The 17,769-nt window shown below is 42.9% G+C and overlaps 1 protein-coding gene across 2 annotated transcripts in view; it reads left to right on the top strand.

Moving 5' to 3' along the window:
• Positions 1 to 769: 769 nt before the first annotated feature.
• The window catches only part of DYRK1A (dual specificity tyrosine phosphorylation regulated kinase 1A), a 786,609-nt gene continuing 769,609 nt past the window's right edge, over positions 770 to 17,769 (top strand). Inside the window, exon 1 of one of the 2 annotated variants that reach the window (XM_078656853.1) lies at positions 770 to 1,328. The gene's annotated coding sequence lies outside the window, so the exon portion shown is untranslated. Of the gene's footprint in view, positions 1,447 to 17,769 lie in introns of both variants that reach the window. The other variant, XM_078656854.1, reaches the window with a different exon arrangement.

Here is a 17,769-nt window from a genome sequence, read left to right as displayed (position 1 = left end):
TCATTGAGGAATGCTCGGGATTCCCAGAATTCATTGTTAGTTTTTTTCACGTTCATAATATCTTGTTGCTACCCTCCAATTAACATTATGTATAATCTGTGAGATTGCAAATTTAGAGTAATATAGTTATGGGAGAGCAGAGCCCTAAAGACCAGAGCTGCAGCCTTTGAAACTGGAAACCTAAAGGTTCGAGTCCCATGCGTCAGCTCAACATCCTGCGATTTTGGGCGAATCACTTTTTCTTCCCATGCCTACAAAATTAATCTCACCTTCGCACTGTATAAAACTGTGAAAAAAAGTTGTACCCAATGGTTACCATTGTAGTGGACGTGCAGTGCCTTCAATACAGATGAGTAGTCCCAAGGCCCTCAACTAACAAGACTTTGACTAAAAAGAACTTTGACTTTTTATGTAACTATACTAAAGGAATGAAGAGTGCCGTTTCGTATCTCTTTCTATACGTTGGTTTTCAGTAATGCATCGGCAACACGAACTTCCCTCCTTCTCGTGGATTGAGAGGACTTCTGGACTAGTTGAACAGTCTTTCTTCAGTGTTTATACCGGCGGTCTGTTTGTACACGTCACTCCGGCGAGGGTTCTCACGGAATTCCAACCAAACTGTTTTCTTCCCTGGAGCCAGCTCCCCCTCCTACTCTAAACGTCACTGTCACATGATTGCTGGTCGCCATGGGCGACCAGCCCCGCCTTTTATTTTTTTGAAACGTCAGCGCGTCATTGGCAGAAGAAGGAGGAGGGCCGTGCTTTGATTGACAGTTTCCATAGCAACATGCCCCTTCTGTCGCCATTTTGTGAGTTGCTTTTTTTTTTTTTAAATAATTTTTGCTTCCCGCCCGAATAATAATAAACAAGGACAGTTCGCAAGAGACTTGTTTTTTTTCCCCCTCTTTCTTTTTCTACTTCATTTTGATATTTGGTTCCGCGGCAGTGTTCCGGGTCAGCACCCGTGATCGACGCGGGTGGAAGGCGGTTGCCCGGTAGCTCTACCCGCTCCCTCTCCCGGTCTCCGCTCCGCCGGGCCGGCTCGCTGCGCAGGTTTGGAACGCGCGCCATTTTGTGAAATTTACAAAATCTCCCTGAAGGAAAACAAGCGGCGGAGAGCGCGGGGGAGGCGTGCCGCGGGGGAGGACCCGAGACTCTACGCAGCCTGTGACACCGCTGAGCAGCGCGGCCGGGGGAGAGATCCTGGGGCCGTGTTTGTGTGTATTCGCTGAGAAGCGCCGCCGGCTCTGGACTCCGGATCCCCGGGGAGCCCCTGGGTGCGCAAGACCGGCTGACACCAAGGCCCCTTCGCGTCGGCGAGGAGGCGGGTAAGTGTTGGGCCCTGTTGCTGGGCAGGAGGATAGCGCTGTTGCTGTGCGTGATGGAGACGTTGGACGAGTCATTGCGCTGAGCCTGAACAACTGTCTGCACGGAGCGGGGACTATGGTATGCGGCCTGACAGAGCAGAATTGGTGTTGATATTGTGACAGCTTCTGTGTATGCAAGGGTTTGACTTCAGTATTTGGGGTGGGCTGGATTTCTGGCCCCTCGGCACCATGCCTTTATGGAGAATAGAAGCCACTTTGCGGATACTAGCCCAGGGAATAGATCACTTGCTCCGGCGGCTTGTCTCGTTAGAGTAAGAGAATCCAAACATGCAGACCATGTCCCGGGCCAGGAATAGATTCCATGGTCCATGTTTTTTTTGCTTGGGTCCTGGAGTTGCTAGCTAACAAACCTGCATTGTGGATTACCTGACATTGAAACACCTGCAATTCTTCATTGACATGAACTGATCAGAATGATCATCTTGGGGGTCAGCTTTGCAACTAGTGCTTTTTTGACATAAAATTGGGAACATTACAGAGCTGTGGCTTACCCCCCCCTGTGTTATTATAGGCTCTGTCCTCACAGATTGTTGAGCCCCTATACTGGAGCGGACTCTGTTTTTAGGGATTTCCATCTGTCTGTTTTGTGCGTGCTTGTAGTGTGGACTGAATGCAACGCGGAGCGAGTTTTGTCATAATCGTGATTCCTTTGCATTTGTTGTGCATACTTTCCAGCCTCCTTACCGATAGCGAAGAGGCCGCTTCTGCGGATCTATGCATCCCCATGATCTGGTCTCTAAGAAGTGATTTATGCATTTTGTTGCGCTACATGGCCATTCTGTTAGCAACACCGTACTACAGGTATCGCCACACCACCCAGTTTCCAGTGTCGATTTACTAAGCTTGTAGCTGAGCTCGGTGCTCGGGCACACGAAGCGAACGATTTGTCTTTCATCAGATTGCTGAATCAAAACAAACCCCATACCCCCTCCCCTTCGTGCTTTTTCATTTGCGCTCAAGTTCTTTGCAGTACTATTGCCTCTTGAGGTTTGACAGCTGTCATTTAATCACTACAACATATCGTTGAACGGGGCTCCTCTGTTCGTTTGACCTCTCAGACCCCCCCCCCCCCCTGTTATTAGGTTGATACTTTAGTTTCAAGAGATGGACCGTTTTTAAGAAACTTATAGGCCTTTCCTTTCAAGTTACCAAATAGTACACATGAAAGTTGTTCATACTTGTTTGTGTGTTTACCTGTGAATAGTTTTGTCACCCAATTGTCGACTGTTTGCTGTACTACAAAGTCACCATCAGTGAACTGTAAGATATAGTGCAGCTTTTATGTGTACTTTCTTTGAGACGTTTGTTACTTGCCTCACGAGACCAGGTATATACATTTTTGTATGCATTTCTAAACTCTCAAAAAGCTTGAATTCGTACCACTCAATCCATGTTTGCTCCATGTATCATGTTCGACACAAGTTACTGGTTTTATGTTTCTTGAAGATTAAATTATGTTCTGAATGTTGTACATGACCAGTAGGTAGGTGGCTGGGTGGATTTATTGTTGTTAGACTTGTCGAACCTTGTTTTTGAAGTCGCTAATAAACCGTGGGTCATACCATCTATTCCTCCTTTCAGTTGACATTTACTTATTCTTAGTATTCTACATGTTTTTGATTAGACTTTGACCACTCCACGTGAATTGCTTCCTGTGAAGATCCAACTTTCTAAAGTTGGTGAATCCTTTTTTACTGACAACTGTGTGTTATCATCTTGACTTTCGCCTTCACTCCGTAGTACCATCGTAAAGGAAGCACAGATTATGCAGTGTTTAATGAGAAGTCATTTCAAAATACGAAACTGAAACAATGCTGTAAAGTGCATGGAATGGGTTTTTCTCTACGGCTGTAAAATATTACAAATTCTTTTTCTTTATAAAATCATTTTTTTTAATTCACCCATGTCTAACTGTCTTAATACTCTAGTTGTTAAAGGTTTCGGAGCAGAAGATTTGTTTTTAGGTCTGATATTTTACAACGCGTTAGCTGTCTCACCAGACTACTATTACCCCCCACAATACATCTTAATATACATACTTGGAGAGTGGCAGGGGTGGGGCCTTTTGGTCAGAGGGCTTCGTCAGTTGGTCAGTTAAATAGTAATTCACACTTTTTTTCACCCACTCCAGCATTCTGCATGGGTCAGTGGGTCAGTCCACTTTGCCGATTGACTTTTCACTTTGAGCGACTTCACAAAGCCTGTGCACATTGTTCACATCCTCCAAAATTGTCCCTTTCTCTTCAATGACAAAGCTGATTAAAATGTGCCTTTTATTTTATTTATTTGTTATTAAATACTTTTTTCTCTCCCTGTACTGTGGGTGCTCAGTTAGATGGTGATTTATTTTCCATCCCCTCTTTAAAGTTAAGTAACGTTGTAGCTGCTTGCGATTTGAGTGCTTAATATGTACTGATTTATTGTTTTATTTACAAATAATAATGGTCATAATAAAATGCATGGCACAACTGAAAAGTTTATTTTCAATACTTCGCTAGTAACAAAACTGCCATATCTCTGAATGGTTTTTAAAATATAAATCCAAGCATGTGGCAGTCATGTTTAAGTCATTTTCTTTTTGTGGCATATGCTTACAATAAAAAAAAAAGAATGCTCAGCCTGCCAAGTCCAGGCATTGGCTTTTACCAATGCTTATTATTAATATTTTAGTTATTTGAAGAATGTCATTTATGGTATTTAAACTTGATACGCATTTATTGTGAAAATCACACTTTCTCATGTGGTGATTTGAGTTTATCCCCCCAGCAGCAGATTTACTCTTATTCTTTCATTAGTACTTCTTCTATTGTTTTGTCAGCAATTTATGATATCAGAAAAGGGGCGAGCAAGCTAGTAAGCTAATTAAACTGTTGAATGTTACCAATCAAGCGAGCTTGCATAATAAGAGGCTCATTTTTGTTATCCACAGACATCTGTTTACTAGTGTTTTTAGCTTTGAGTGTCCTTTTAGAAAAAAAAATCCCTTGCAGTATGGTCGCATGTGACATACCAATATGACATTTTTGCTTCCACTATGTTTAATCTAAGGAAGATTGAGACAGTAGACTTCTGTATTACGTTTTTGTTTAAAATCGGTTAGTAATAATTTAACACAATGTGTATTATTTTAATTGGTCTAATTTGAGGGTGTCGGTAAGATTGATGCATGCATTTTATGATCTGAGGAAGGGCGATCTGACTTGTAAATAATAATTAATATTAAACAGATCACATTTTAAGCACTGTTAAATCAGTGTGGTTAATTTTCCTTTCCCTACCCCCTCTCTATTTGCTCAAGTAGTTTATTATTGTATGCATATATAGAAGCCTATCTTTAACATGTCGCTGCAGCAAACCTACCCTGTATCAAAAAACACATGAAACTTGGATACCATTTGTAGAAAAGTAAAGCTATAGTAACATTTTAAACTTGAAGCAGTGTCTTCAGGTATAGGTAAACTGTTGCTTAATAGTGCAGAATGGAACTTCAGATAAACTTTATTTTTCCCAGCGATCCACAAGTGTCTATATTTGGGGCCTAACTCCACATGTTCAGACCAATCTATACCGTCTAATTAGTCTTGTCCTACTTTTTTGACTTTGCTTATTTTTTTTAATGAACACATTTAGATATCCGAATCCTAGCCAGGGAGGTTAGCCAGCACTGGCATTCATCTCTTTAGGAATTTGTCAGTAGTTTTATGGAAACCAAGTTACTACAAGTTTTTTTTTCTTTTTCTTTTTAAATTTGTTTTGACAGATGTCAAGCAGTTCAGCTGTAGTTCTCTATGCAAACACAAATGTCCATCCTATCTTCCTAAAGTGAAACTAGTGTACAACTGTTTTGAGGGAAATGTGTTGTGTGTGGGTTTTTTTTTAACAGTACTTTTCGTGATTCTCTATTGCACTTATTAGTTCATTCGGCTATGATATGATTTACCACTTAATTCTCTTAATAGGTTTTACATATTTTAAGAATTAATCTTGTGTATTTATTGTGCAGCATTAAAAAAAAAAATATATATATATATATATATATATATATATTTTTTTTTTACAACCCTGTGTTCTAAACATTATTGCATTGTTGAATGCACTGGAAGTTTGTACTTTGTGTTTATATATGAAGTGCTGATCCAGTCTGGGTGTCGAGTTGGTGCTTACTTCCTTCCCACATGCTCAATTTGATTTAGGGCCATAATGGTGCACACTGATGGGCTTTACAAACTACTTCCTCAGTGTCCTGGCCTTCAGAATCTCAGTTATTCTACAGAAGGAAACATAGGAGTTAGCTACAGCGATTCTCATTTCCTTTCTCTCTCTGCTGTATTTAGACACTGTTGGACTGCATGTGCTGTCTCTGCCAATTTTTTTTTTTAACCAAATAAAACCAAATCGAAACCTGTGGTTATTTAAAACTATTACTGTAACCCATTACATTTTACATAAGTCTTATGAGAATCAGAATAATGATATTGTATGACGATTTGACCAGTAAAAGCTGTAGAATATTAAAATGAAATAAAGTGTAAGTGTGGTAAATATTGCCAAGATGTTTCACTGTTCTGTCCTGTTGACAGATACAAAACTTATTTCTGCGCATAACTTGTGATGCAGATTTAGACAAGAGTAAGCGTTGGAAGATAAGAATTCCATAGATATCAACCGATGTATTAAAATGTCAGAGGATGCTACACACACTGCATAGACAACAGTTTATTGATTGTGCAAAGGCAAGGAGTCACTTTACTTCAAGTTTCTTTCTGCTTGTTCCATACATTTGTATTAGTCTTTTATTTAATTGAGCTCCGAAATGATTTGGGTCAAACAAAGAGCCAACTCTACCAATGTCCCCTACTATCGTTACATTGCAAATACAATAAATATAAGACTGGTGCACAAGTATGAAGGGAAAAACCATCACAAACCCTCTGTCAAGGAGTCAATCTCTGATCCTAAACTGTTCAGCACTCTGTGCATGTATGTGCATATGTGTGTGTGTATGACATTACAACGAAAACTATTACAACGCACACCATAACAACAAGGTCAATACAACACAGCTTCCATTACAACGTATGCAATTGAAGCCATTACAACGAAAATTACAATTCTAACACTGCCAGGTGTTTACCTCAGTGAAGGTGCTGGTCAATGAGAGGTATGCGTTGTAATGGCATGCAGTGTAATGGCTCCTGCGTTGTAAAGGCATTGCGTTGTAATGCCTATGTTATGGATGTTTCCCGTGTGTTTGTGTATATATAACTTCAATACATTGATAAAAATGGTCTAAAATGCAGTTTATATTCTTTTATCGTCTCATACTTCATATAAAACCAATACGATAAAGATGTTCCCTCAGTGTCAGAGCATTGTACATTTCCTAGAGTTTTAGATATACGTGCCTGTCGTTGTTATGACTATTCATGGACACTGTAACTTCCGGTGATATGGAGGTGGGTGATAACGTAACGGGGACAACATAAATCATAACCGGTAATAACTAACAAATCTTGAGTTCCTCCACCCTAGTCGCCTTCTGGTGTTTATTCATTTGAGGGTCAGTTTGATATGTACTTGTGCAGCAGCCATGCACAGGGGGGTATATGCAGTAAATGTTCCAAGTTCTTGCCCTGCCTACCAATCCAGGGTTTGCTCTGTTACTCATGTGCGCCTTCCTGATCCGCCAAGCTGGGTGTGGCTGTATCCTCGCTGATAGTGGTATTTATGCGAGTTATTTCAGTCAGTATCGCTTCCCAGTTTGATGATATTGGAATTTTACGTATCCCCATGGTGTCCTCTCTACGGAGTGCCGCACTTTCCGTCTTTGCCCAGGCAAGCATAGGGTGTCTCCATACTAAATATGTGGAGGGGTGCCTGCGCTTTCCATTTTCTAGTAATTAGCTTCCTGGCTACTATCATTCCTAGATCTAAAAATCTAGAGGTTACTTTGGTGCCCTTTTACTAATACCAGCTACAGGGAGTATTACAATTTAGTTTCCATGCAACCAGGTATTTTTTTAACTAACTACATTAGATTCTGACCCTTCCACTCACTCCTACACATAGAATCACCTCAATAATAAGTGCTCCCACATCTCCGTCGGTTGTAGCACGCCCGCATCGGGCGGGAAGAAACAGATGATGAAGCATGCCACCAAGGGACGTTTTGGTGGGTGAGGGTTATTTTAACAAAACATTGTTTTCCTGTACGCCCCTAGGAACACATACTGATTTCTCACACATGGTTTAAAACGATCTCTGCAAGGACAGTGTTTTCTATGTATGAAGGGTGGACTTTCTGTGTTTTTTGCAATATATAGAGGAGGCAGAGCCCACAGCTTATCATACCTCTTCACCCCCTCTTTTCGTTATGGTTACTATATATCCTTATACCCAGGTATCAGAAAGTGTCTGCCCGCCATTGCACTTTTACCCCATTGAGGACGTACAACGGGTCTTGATCCGTGTCACTGAATGGGTAGAGGCAGGACCTAGCGGCGTTGACTTTCAGTCCTGATAAGGCTGCAAAATCCTTAAGAATTTGCGCTAGTTGATGGGGAATTCTTCCAGTGTCTTTGACATATATCAATAAGTCATCTGCATACAATGTCACTGTGTGCATGCTGTCTCCCAGCGGTATGCCCTCCTGCAGTTTACTACTGATTGTCTCTGCTAATGGCTCGATGGCTAGCAAGAAAAGGAGAGGGGACAGGGGGCATCCATGTCTGGTTCCCCTCTGTAATTAAGACTTTTTCCGATGTATAGGGACCCACCTTGACCCGGACTGTTGGCTCAGTGTATAGCAGTCGAACAAGTTGGAGGAACACCGGGCCTAGTTTATATTTGTCTGGTACTGCGCATAAAAACTTCCATTCCATGGAGTTTAATCTGTCTCCAGGTAAACTGGTAACTGATTTCAAACATATTAATCTAAAATTCAGAGTGGTATAAGTGCATGTTTAGAAAATCTCAGTCTGCCGTCCCATTGTGCTGTGACTTAAAGTGCCTGTGCGTCAAGATGTTAGCTCATTCCTTGCTCACTAGATTATGCCCAGGTCTTTCTAGAGTTTTGTAGTCCTGATGCCTAGTTTCTGCCCTTTAGATGATGGTGTGTGCTTTTGGTGAGCGCTCATGTTTACCTGTTGATCGGTACTTCGTGCATTTGTGCATAATCGTAGTGTAAATGGGAATAATGAGTAACAGTTTATGTTCCAGGTGTAACTGATGGAGTGAGGGCTCTTAGCATTTTGTCAGCTATGCTCAAGAATTTGACCAGGCCACAGATAACTTGAAGATGAGAGTAGTTGAGCAGGAAATGTACGGCTGCTTGAATGGTACGAGTCCCTTGTTTGATCCATGCTTGACGAAGGAACTTCTGGTGGTCGTCAGTTAGGGCTGGACAGATGCAGAGAAGAAGAGAGAAATTCTTCCAGGGTTGGCCGCATAGCTGACACTCATTAGATTCTGGTCTGAAATTCAGTTTGTTAGATTTCGGTTTTAGAAATACAACAAAAAGTGTTAACTATGTTTCTGGGAGGCGTCTGTCTAACCAAAACTTTACAACACTCCAGCATATGTCAGACAACATCTTCACATCCACAGTGATTGCAGCAGTCTGTATTCTTTTAACTTGTCTCAACAGAAATATGCATGAATCCATTGAATCTTGTTCTTTGATTTTCTTCTCAAACAGGATTTATAAAAAAAATGTAAACTTTTGATCTTCCTGTTTAGTTTTCTGGCAGTAACAACATTAGAGTTTTTAGAGTTAATTTGAGAGATGAGTAACACGTTTTCTCAAATGTATTAATTTGTGCTTGTCTTATTGGATTGGTTGATAACCTGTCGGACAACGATCAGACCTTGGATACTAGCTCACAAATGGCTGTCATGAGTAATTTCTTAAATGCAAGTGATGGCATTACTGACATAGCCTCTGTTTGAGGAAATTTGGTAATCTCACATCATAATATTTTTGACCTTGGTACCAAGCAAGAATTGTTTTTCAGATAAGTGTATAGTACATCCCTTTCATTCGGGACTGCTTCCTAAAACATAATAACGAATGTGTCAATTCTTAAGAGAACACATTATGGAAATCAGTTGGAACAATCCCTCTCCATTAAACCCCCCTTGCCGTTGACCTATTAAGCAGTTTAATTTGTGACTGGATTGTGCTTCTGTTTAGTATTTACATAGTCAGAACCATATATTTGTCATTGTTAGTTGTTTAGAAACATGGGCCACATCCTTTTATTCTTGATTATCTGTGGCATGTAATGCTTTATAATTTAGAAATATCAAATGTATCTTCAGTCATTACTTTCCCCCTCAGTCTTCATTATCAAATTTTTTTTTGCCTAGAAAGAATAGGGCTGCCACCATGAACCACCACAAATAAAAGATTTCCTTAAGAAAGGTGCACCACCTACAGAATGATAATTGCAATCTGTAACATTTCCCAATCGTTCCCGTAAGCAGCATTAGTTCATCCATCCCTTTTTTTTTTTTTTTTTTTAAACCTCCTTTTAAACCTCCTTTTTATTAAGGTTGGAATCTTACATCAGACCAAGTTAATCACATTTTCAAAACAGCCGTAAAATTAGTATTTCAGGCATAGTTGCCGACTTCACCAGACATTTGGCCCCATCAAATTACATCAGAGTTTACGTCCAGCGCCTCCCCCTGCCCTCCATGGATTGACATGTATGTCCCCTATGAGCATTTCAGTTTCCCCACATTAGATACCACTTCCGGGGGCATCCTCTGTTTACAAAAAACTTTTTTTCAGCCAGAATGCACAAGTCCATGTCTCGCTTCCATTGCTCAACTGATGGTACCCCCTTTATACCCCACCCACAGGTGATGTTTTGCTTTGCTATTACTATCCCCAATGTTGCCCATGCTTGTTCCATACGCGTCCTATCTGCTTCCCGTATATTGAGGAGGCACCGTTTCGGCTGGAGTGACAATTCCTTTCCACATACCCGTCGTATTTGTGACATTTCTCCCACCCAGTATTGGATTATTGAGCATTCCCATAATATGGGGGACTACGTGCTGACTTGGGTGCAGTTTCTATTACATAGTGCATCTCCTTTTTCCCCCCCATTGTTTCACAGCAATAATACATTCTATGAAGTACTTTGAGTTGTATCAATCTAAGGCTAGATGTTATAGCTACTTCCCGCCGGGAGGACAGTGCTTGCTGCCATTCATCTTCCTCAAGGTTCTTCAAGTCTGTCTGCCACTGTGAGTAGAGTCGTGTAAGTGTATCTGGTTGGTTATTAATTATCTTTTGATGCGTCATAGTGATGACTTTCAGAACCATATAATCTGTTAGCAGTCTGTCTTCTAGGGGGATGGCCTCTGGTAGATCTTGGCCAGATGGGATGACTGTTGTCAATGCGTGTTTGATTTGTGTGTATAGGAATATCTCGGTCTCTGACATTTCATATTCTGTTTGTAATTCTGCGAAGAAGAGTATTTTGCCTCTGTGCCATAGATCGCCTACCTTTGATATCTCAATAGTATCCCATTTATGGTATCCTAGACATGTACAGAGCTTCCCCAGTATTTCTGCCTCCCAAAGTGGAGTAGCCTGTGTTCGTTTATTATGCATTCCTAGTTTCCTTGTCACTCTGTGCCAAAGGGAAACTGTTTGTTGATGTTTGGAGTGATGTATAGGGAGGTTTTATAGCTCCCTGGACCTATAAGCCAGCCATCTATCCATCCGATACGCAAGATCGTCGTATGGGCAGTGTACCCAGTTGTAGATAACCATTAATTGGGCTGCCCAGTAGTATGCTCTCACGTCGGCCAGTGCCATCCCACCTCCATACCACCCCCGGGTCAATTTATGGATCGCTATTTGCGGTGGCTTACCATCCCATAGTAATGTCCTAATTTCCCCTTCGATCATGTTGAAGTGTGGTGTATTTTGTAGGATATAGCGGAACCTAGGTAAATCCATCATTTTAAAGAGGGCCGCTTGGCCAAGCAGGGACAGGGATCTCCGATGATGCACGTCATTCTGCAAGCATTTTATCAGACCCATGAGATTATGGGCATAAAAAAAATCTGTGCCAATCGTTATGAATATCCCTAAATACCGAGGGTGGGTGGGTGGGTGGGTGGGTGGGTGGGTGGGTGGGTGGGTGGGTGGGTGGGTGGGTGGGTGGGTGTGTGTGTGTGTGTGTGTGTGTGTGTGTGTGTGTGTGTGTGTGTGTGTGTGTGTGTGTGTGTGTGTGTGTGGGTGTGTGTGTGGGTGTGTGTGGGTGTGTGTGTGTGTGTGTGTGTGTGTGTGTGTGTGTGTGTGTGTGTGTGTGTGTGTGTGTGTGTGTGTGTGTGTGTGTGTGTGTGTGTGTGTGTGTGTGTGTGTGTGTGTGTGTGTGTGTGTGTGTGTGTGTGTGTGTGTGTGTGTGTGTGTGTGTGTGTGTGTGTGTGTGTGTGTGTGTGTGTGTGTGTGTGTGTGTGTGTGTGTGTGTGTGTGTGTGTGTGTGTGTGTGTGTGTGTGTGTGTGTGTGTGTGTGTGTGTGTGTGTGTGTGTGTGTGTGTGTGTGTGTGTGTGTGTGTGTGTGTGTGTGTGTGTGTGTGTGTGTGTGTGTGTGTGTGTGTGTGTGTGTGTGTGTGTGTGTGTGTGTGTGTGTGTGTGTGTGTGTGTGTGTGTGTGTGTGTGTGTGTTACCAGTTTGTCAGTCTATGAAATTTCCTGAAGTTGGTGCAGATTTGGAATATTCTATTGATTGAGGCTCTTGGTTACGCTGCATATATTAGGACATCGTTCGCATATATAGGGAAATCTTGTCTTTCCACCCGTGGTCCATTTTAGACCATGGATCAGCGAATCTTCGCACAACCAGACTGCTAGGGGTTCTAGGATGATGGCAAATAAAACCGGTGACAATGGGCATCCCGGTCTTGTGCCGTGCGGGAGAGGAAACCTCTGGGATATGTGCCAGTAGACCCGCATTTAAAAAGGGGATCCAGACCTTGAACTGGGGCCCAAATCCTATTTGTTCTAGTACTGCAAACATATAGGGCCACTTGATAGTATCGAAGGCCATGTGGGCGTCTAGAGACCATATTACTGTGTCTTCTTTGATATTGTCCCTTTGTCAAAGCTCTCCATGGAGTCGTTGCAAATTGAGGGCTGTATTGCATCCAGGCATGAACCCTGATTGGTCTGGATGTACTAGTTTGGTCATGACTTGAAGTAATTGTGTTGAGAATATTTTTGCCAGGATTTTAACTTGCGTTGAGCAGTGAGATGGAGCAGTAGGAATTTGTGTTGTCTACTGGTTTACCTTTTTTTTGTGTATTACTATTATGGATGCTAGTGTCTGGTCCTGTTTACATTCTAGATACATTTGCCTTAAATGTAGGATTATTTTAGTGGCAGTTCATTTATAAAAGGGGATCTCATCGCTTTCCCTGATTGTATACTATGGATTGCTGTTGCAATTTCATCGTCTGTAAGGTCGGCATCTATTTGTTGCTGCTCCTGTAACAAGACCATTGGCTTGGGAAGGTCTTTGGCATCTTCAGCAGTGGCCAGTGCATTAGGGGATTACAGATTTTTAAGATATGTAGTGAAGACCTCTGCTATGTCTTGAGGGTGAGCTATTGTCGAGTGATCTACTGTTAAGTGCTTACCCAGCGGTTTGCTTTTTCTCGACCGTCTAGCCATTCGACAAGATTCCCCACCTTGTGCCCGCGTTCGTAGATTTTGTGTCCTGTGGTTAGGAGTCGAGCTTTGGTCGTCACTGAGGTCAGGGCAGTGTACTCTGGTTTTTTAATCTAGAGTATGTGTTTGGTTGAGTCGTCCGGGGTGAATGTGAAATTGCTTTCACAGTGCAATAGGTCCCTCTCAAGTTCTTTTCTTTCTTGTGACCTGTTATTGACGAGAGCGCTTGCCCCTTTATTGTCGGTTCAAATTCTCCCCAGAGAATCTGGGGAGAATTCACGTATTCCTAGTTCTCTTTGAAATAGTTGTCTGTGGATTTGGTAAGATTAGTTTTAATATGTGGGACTTTGAAATACCATGGATTAAGTGAAATTGTCCTGTACTCGGATATTGTCCCAAGAGTGTAGTGCGCCCAGATCAGGGAGTGATCTGTAATGCCTCTTGTTAAGTGTGTGTTATTGCTTGTTGGACAATTGGTTGGCTGCGTGATGATGCGGTCTATTTAGGAGTGGCTGTTGTGGGCCCGGAGTAAAATGTGTATTGTCTTGTGTGAGGGTTCTTTTTGCGCCATATGTCTACCATCCCAAGTGCGTCCAAGAAACCCTTCAAGTGAGATCTGGGGTGTGGTATGCTTATAGGTGGCAGTCGGTCTTCCTAATCACAAAGCGTCCCATTCAAATCCCCTCCAAGTATAATGTCTCCCGATGGGAAATTCATTATAATCGTGCTCAAGTCTGTTAAATGCAGTCTTGTGTAATGTAGGAGGAGCATACACTGAAGCGAATCTGAAATCCCTGCCCTCCCAGCTGCCCGATATGGCAACAAAGCGGCCATATTAGTCTATGTCGGGTTTCCCAACTATGAAGGGGTAGCCGCTGCATAGGAGTATGCCTGTCCCTCTGGATCCGGAAGTGAAGCCGGAGTGTACAACAAGTTTATATCCCACTCTATTAAGTGCATTGCATGTATGTGCGATTAAATGAGTTTCTTGTAGGAGGCCTACGTCAGGCTGGTGTCTCTTGGTATATTCAAGGACTATTCCTCTTTTGATCTCATCTCCCAGTCTAACTTTCCAAGAGAGCAATATGAGTGATTTCTCAGCCTTTCCATTATGTATACTTTGATTTGTCATAGCCATTGTCAGGGTGTGTATAGGTTTGTATTTCGCACAGGAGCAGTATCTGTAGCCGAACTCTGGAATCTATTCGATCAGGGCACTGCAGTTGGTTCGTATGCAATATCAGATTTGTGTTCAAGTGCTGTGATTTAAAAAGTGCAATGTCTAGTTGTGACTCCTTATTTACCCACCCATTACTATAACTATTCAAGAAAACATAAATATAACAACCCTCCATGCATGACAGTGTGTGAACTTCCCGTCCCTCAACATTGCAGAGCGCCTCTCTTCTCCCCCCCCTTCCCCCTTATTAGTAGGAGCTTGAAGCTAGTTGTCCCGCCTGTAAACCCCGGCAATGTGAGTGTTAAGGTATGCTACTATATATTACAGATTGTAGTTCATTTTCTTATTGTCGATGGTTCTGTATCTTGCTGAGACGATTTTGGAAGATGCCCACCTTGTAGTTCACGTGGTTTCTAGATATGGTCCGATCAGATTGATTAAGACTCGAGTGTCTTTGTGGGAGCTAGACTGGTATTGTCTCTGAAGTTAAAGACACTAGCTATTAGTGGTCTTGTGGTGCGCCCAGTTTTGGTCTGCCTCCGGGAACTCCGTGAGCCCTTTCAAAAGAAAAGTGGTTAGAGAGGTTTTCGTGGTTTTAAATAGTTGGTGATCAAGTCTGGTAGGAATAGGTCTGCTGCCGTGCCCTCAACCCTTTCTGGAACTCCAAGAATTCAGATGTTTCGCCTTGATTTGCCTTCATAGTCATCTGGTTGTGCGACCAGTTGCTTACTAGTGGCTTGCAGTTCCAGTACTTGTTTCTGGAGTGTTGAGGTGTTTATTACGAGCGATTGCTTGGCATCTTCGACTTCTTTGACTCTGCTGTCCATATTTTGGAGATCGGCACTTAGAAGTGATACCTCTGTTCATCCAAGGGAGGTGCACACAGTGGTTATGGCTGCCATGAGGTCATGTAAAGTAAGGTCGCCTTGTTCCGCTGTCGCTTGAGATTGTGGTTGAGGGGGCTCCGTCTGGTTGTTTGCATCTTCATGATGTATTTATTTTTGCCATGAAAATTTGTCGAGCTTGGGATGTGCCCTCATCTGCCACCCGTCATGTTTTTGGTACGCGATTTGCGGCCTTTAGGCTCTATTTGTTGTGGGCCACTGGGTACTCTCCGCCTGCCTAGGTTTGTATGTCACCAGCGGCCTGTCGGTTTTCTGTGATGAGCCTTCCTTTGAGAAATCTGCATCTCTTGCTACTGGCTACTGATGTGATTACTCTTCGCGTGGAGCGCGGGGTCTTCAAGTGACTTGAAAAAGGGTAGGGTGGGTATCTGGCAGTTTTGGGATTATTTGTTTTCCCTTCTTGTGGGTAGTTTTATTTATTGCTGAGTACTACCTTCCTCAACTGTTTGAGTGTGGCCTGGTCTGGCTGTGCCGACTCGATGCGTCTTAGTTAGTAGGCCCTTCTCTTCGTGTGGTTCAGTTCCTCTCCAACATTGTCCGGTCACTGTGGGGGACACTGGAGGATTTTCACTACCATGGGTGATCTGGGTTTCCCCAATTTACTTCATGTACTTTTATGGGATCTAGCCCCTCTTCCTATTGTCTGTTCACTCTCCTGGCGAGGGAAACTTCCCTCTATTTGCTCCTCTTTCGCATGACTGCGTAGGCCTTATGGGTGCAGTCTACCTTTGTTTCGCTACCGCGTATTACCTCTTTAGAGGTGAGAGGATGCAGAGGAGGGTGGAAGCCAGTCGCCGGGACCGTCTGCGCCAAAGCCGCACGTTGGGCTGGGTGATAACCATCCTCTTCCGCACCGAACCAGCTGTCTCTTCGGCCTCCTCACAGGTCGCGGCCGATTCCCACATAGAGTTATTCGTGGGTTGGCGCTGGTCGGATGTCAGCCCTCGCTGCGCAGATCCAATGCAGACCGTGCCGGACTCAGGTTTCTGTGCTTGCCTGTGGATTTTGGACGATTTACTGGGGTTTTGCAGCGCGGGTAGCTGGAGCCGTGTTTAGAGTGTGGCCATCTTCATCGGCGGCAAACCGCGCCCTAGCCCATCCATTCTTAAGATGACCTGTGTCAGAAGTTCTTGAGGTAACTGGGAAAGAGCTTCAGTAACAAACCGCTTTGGATACGGTGTATTAGACTGAATTTAATGAAAAGTAGAGTAAGAAAAGTGCTTTGTGTCTTGTTTTAGTCTACCACATATCTACTACTTCGGTCTCCGTTTCTTATTTGAGATTTATACTGTTATATCGCAAATAAAATAAAAAGAAGGCAGAGTAAACCTATTTAAAGTATACCTGACCCATATGCACATTATTTCATACAATATGGAAACCTCTTTTTGATTGAAAATAAATGTCTCTGATAAATGTGTTAAATAAAAGGAAGGTGAAACTAATTGCAGGGATTGCATAGTGTTAAGGGATAATGCTCAAAACTATATTACATTTTTTATTTTACTAAATAATAAAATTAGTTAGTGAAAAATTTCAATCTGGTGTGCCGAGCAGTTGCTAGAGGAGCAGAATTAAAATCCGCAAAGGTGCTGTTTGTGCGCAGCATCAATTAACTGTAGTTGTGGCACTATGGTGTGCGCAGATGTGGGTCCCTTGCTCAGTGTCACTGGAACCAAGCTGGCTGATGAGCCCATAACTAGGGTGATAGTGGTTCTGAGTTGCTTGTGTTATGGTTCAGGGAGGACTTGGCTTGTCAGTTAGGGCTGAACTGTTTCCATAAGATGCCGGATCAAGACTGATTTGCATATTGTATTGTATTGTATGTTGCTCTTATATAGTGCAGACTGCCACCCTACGGGTATCCTGGCGCTTTAGAAAAAACCTAATCAGATGGAAACGGCAGATAGCAGGGCTGAGTAATGGGCACCGGAGTCTCAGATTTTAGGAAATAGCCAGGTCTTTAGGCTCCTTCTGAAGCATATCAGAGGGTCGGCTTGCCTGATGTTCTGGGGCAGCTCGTTCCACAGCCGAGCTGCTACTGTGCAAAAAGCCCTTCCTCCCATCCTGGATTTCTTGAATCTGGTAGTTGTTGCCAGACTCGCACTGGAGGAACGAAGGAGCCTAGTGGGCTTGTACCATGTAAATCTTTCCTGCATTGGTAGGGGGGCCCATACTGTGCAGTGCTCTATAGACAATGCACAGTGATTTAAATGGAACTCTGTCCCTTATCGGCAACCAATGGAGATCTCTCAAGGCCATTGTGGTAGAGGAACTGCGTGGTCTATTGAGTGCCAGCTTGGCCGCTAAAGACTGGACTCTTTGCACCCCCTGCAAAATATATGAAGGGGCACCTAAATATAGGGAATTACAGTAATCCAGTCTGCACACGATTATACTCCTTACCACCAGGGGTCTAGCCTCATTGGGTAGGAGAGGAAGAATCTGTTTAAGAGCTTTTAGCAGGCCAAAGCATACGCTGATTGTTTTGTTGGTTTGCGATGCCATTTGAAGATTTTCATCAAACACTACTCCCAGGTTACGCACTGTTTTTTAACTGGGACACAAAGATCGGCCCCCGGGGAGAACCTAAGTTCACTTGGTATTT

The sequence above is a fragment of the Lissotriton helveticus genome, chromosome 8 (assembly GCF_964261635.1).
Source record: "Lissotriton helveticus chromosome 8, aLisHel1.1, whole genome shotgun sequence".
Lineage (NCBI taxonomy): Eukaryota > Metazoa > Chordata > Amphibia > Caudata > Salamandridae > Lissotriton > Lissotriton helveticus.
The sequence above is the reverse complement of the archived record's forward strand: the minus strand, read 5'-3'. Positions and strand labels throughout refer to the sequence as shown.